At 42.9% G+C, this 3,324-nt stretch overlaps 1 long non-coding RNA gene across 1 annotated transcript; it reads left to right on the top strand.

Moving 5' to 3' along the window:
* On the top strand, positions 1-3,318 carry LOC147751889 (uncharacterized). Its single transcript, XR_015315642.1, has 2 exons — positions 1-342; positions 1,259-3,318. It is a non-coding gene; the product is annotated as an uncharacterized LOC147751889 (long non-coding RNA).
* The last annotated feature ends 6 nt before the right edge of the window (positions 3,319-3,324 follow it).

Raw genomic sequence — 3,324 nt, 5'->3', positions numbered from 1 at the left:
GCCGTTACTGCAAACGGCAATAAACACGCATAACCTTGACGAATACAATCAGCAGCAGCAGCACAAACTGCTTTTTCGATGGTCCCTCTAATGTTATCGTGCATTTCTCTATAAAGTATTACCGAGTGCTCCTCAGATTTCGTCATCTACGAATCTCGCTAACACCATTGGCAACTTCAAAGGTTAACAGAGATTTTTGCAATAAGACGCCTAGCTTTTTCGACTACAACCGTAAGAATCATAAGATATTCTGCTAGACAGCTAAGTCATGCAAGTGGGCGTTTCAGATCGTGATTTCAGGAAAAACAAAACAAGCCAGGAGGTGGCCCTGAGCAATAAAAGGTAGGATAATTTTCGCCGAAGTAGAAATTCTGAGGCCTGATGTATCCTAGAGATGGAGCTAGAGTTCGTTGCCTGGCTGTAACACGCTATCCAAATGAAGCTCAATGGATAAAGCAAACTATATTTTAAAGTAAACTGCATTTCATTCTAACATGACGTGACTTAAACGTGTGATGACCTTTTTGATGGTAATCTTTGCCCGCATATTTATAGAGCATTCTGTGGGTCGTGGATACGCAGCTTCCATTCAATTTCCAGCTGGTTGATTTCTTTATTTGGGGAGTAGAAATAACGGGAAACAGATGATCAAATCAACCTGATTAAAAATACTTCTTTAAATTTGAAGCCAACATAACAGAGGACCGTTTGCAACTTTTTAATTCCACTAAGAAATAATATAGATAATTAAATGAAAAGAGGGAATAGGAACGTGGTTCAAAATGGTTCTATATGTAGAAAACTCAGTTATACTGGTTCCTGCTTTGTCCATCACTGTATACAGAGTACATGCTGGATTACGTCGATTACAATACAATAATAACAGAAAGTATAAAAAAACAAGCATCAGTCAATACGCTAAAGATGCCATATTAATTAGCTCAATGTTTTAAAAATAACTACTGGTATTTTCCTGCTTAACGATTGTTTTCCCGACCGCATGAAAATAACAAATAATAACAATTCCATCATAACAAACTTTTGAAGCAAGATTGAACTATGTAAGTTCCCTTAAGCTCGCACAAAATACCTAAAACTAAATACTTAAAAAAAAAAAAAATATATATATATATATATATATATATATTAATAAACGATTTATCTCAAATAGCGTCCCAGTCGCACATTTTGAAAAAATAATGCCGTAATTGTTCAAATCCCACAACTAACAAACGTCCGATACTGCCGTTGAACATAGTTTCAGGTGTCTCTTTTCCACCGCAAGATATCTAATAATCTGGCTAACTTGGCTAACGGCTACTTTTACCGTTGTTCAGTCGAACACCCCCGGCAGCGACAATAGCGCCAATGGCTAATACGGCCCTGGCCGTCGACGAAAGGTGGCGCGGCACCCCCGATGAACGCGCCAATCCTACCAGTCCACCAATTCACCCCGAAAACAAGCAGGAGTGACCGTTGCAGCAATGAGTAGTAGTAGTAGTTTTTTCGAGCTACACCCCTCTCGGATGATGACAACATGGAGCGGGTTTCCCTCTCCAAGCATTTGCTCAATCGCCCTTTAGGCGTCATGTGTAAATAAAGTATTCATTCATTCGTCCAAGATGGCGTTCGTTATTCAGCCGCACTGAGATCTTCAACCGCCATTTGCAATTCGTTTGGTTCGACGGTGGCTTTGTGCCAGCAGCGAGTAGCAGGGCGATAGGTCGAGGGCGATTTATTTTACGCTACTTTCACTGAGTGATTACTATTCACGTTTGTGCAAAAACGGAGTGTCTAGTTGTCTGTGCGTGAATAAGGAAAAAAGTGCGAGGTATAACGTATCTATCTCAGTTCTGCCGGACGGCATTTCGGGGATATCGGAGCGCAGGCACGGTATTGCTACGGCTGTGTTTGGGCGGTACGTGCTATTGCGACTCAACGCCATTAAGCGGCAAACGTAAGCGAACATAGCACCTAGTCGACGTCGTCGGTTAGGTGAGGCGCTCCTTCCCTATTAGTCGACGACCGGCACCGGCCGGGATATAGGCATCTCTAACAAGATATCTGCGATAATAAAGCTGTATAGTGTCTACATTACGACGGGAAAAGACAGCAGGATTTCGGCCACCTCTCCGACGTTTAACTGCCGTGCCTACGTTCACCCTCGATGAAAATCTTGTTGCCCCTGCAACAGTGTCAGCCGAATCCGATAACAACGGCTGAATAGCACACTAGAAAGGTATATTACCGTTCGTTGACCACGGTCTGCTGTTTACAAGTACTTCGGAGCTGTTTCGATGTGTGTAGCTGACTAGTGCCGCTTCAATGACGAACACAACTAAATACATGCCATCGAGAACAGCGCAAGAAGCGTCGTTGGAACACTGAAGAAGACGAGACCCTTGCACATTTATTTCTACACCATAATTTGGACGCTCTTATTGGCATATTATCGACAAATAATTGAACGCCCATTGTTTCGTAGATAATAAGATCATTAATATTGTTGTTATCGTTATCGACTGACTTGGCGACAGTCTGTAACAATCATCAGTTATCGATAAGCGTGTAATAGCGAGCAGGGCTAGAAAAAATATACGACCTTAGTCAAGTGGTATACCGGGGAGAACTGTTTGATTTATACAGTGATCGGTCTGACTGTTGTCCTCTGTACGCTGTGGATGTGTGGCTACCGTGATCAAAAGGACGCACTGAAGATCCGCCTTTGGTGCGCTTCGGCCGTTTCGGGACTCAACAACAACAACAACAACAACAACAACAACAACAACAACAACAACAACAACAACAACAATAACAATAACAATAACAACAACAACAACAACAAGAACGAGGATTATAATTGATACTGTTGGTGAGGACCGTCTCGTCGTGGAATTACAACAGTGAATTGAGGGAGAATTTTTTCAATTCACAGAGGCAGGGAACAACAGCATTTGCAACCAGCAACGAATGTCGTTGTGAACTTCTTCAGCCATAGCCCGTTAGCCTCTCTGTGCCAATAATCGTTCACTCCAGAGAATCCTAGGCTGATTCAGTCGACTTGGTCGACTAACTGTGGTAGTCACATCAGTGTACGGCGTGACGTGACGAATCACGCGCTGCCCGAAAGTCGATCCTTTAATATATATATATCACAACAGCCCGTATCGGAAGACTGCGGGCGGGTGTGTCTGTGTATGTTTGTGCGTGTGTGTGTGTGTGTGTGTGTGGGTGTGTGTATGTGTGTGGTGCTCTTCCTTCGCGAGACACCTTCGTGGCTCACCACCAGCCATATAAAACTGATTCAGTGAGTGGCATATATAC

Source organism: Varroa jacobsoni, unplaced genomic scaffold (genome assembly GCF_002532875.2).
Source record: "Varroa jacobsoni isolate VJ856 unplaced genomic scaffold, vjacob_1.0 contig01794, whole genome shotgun sequence".
NCBI lineage: Eukaryota > Metazoa > Arthropoda > Arachnida > Mesostigmata > Varroidae > Varroa > Varroa jacobsoni.
Note: the sequence above shows the minus strand (reverse complement) of the source record. Positions and strands in the feature narration are given on the sequence as shown.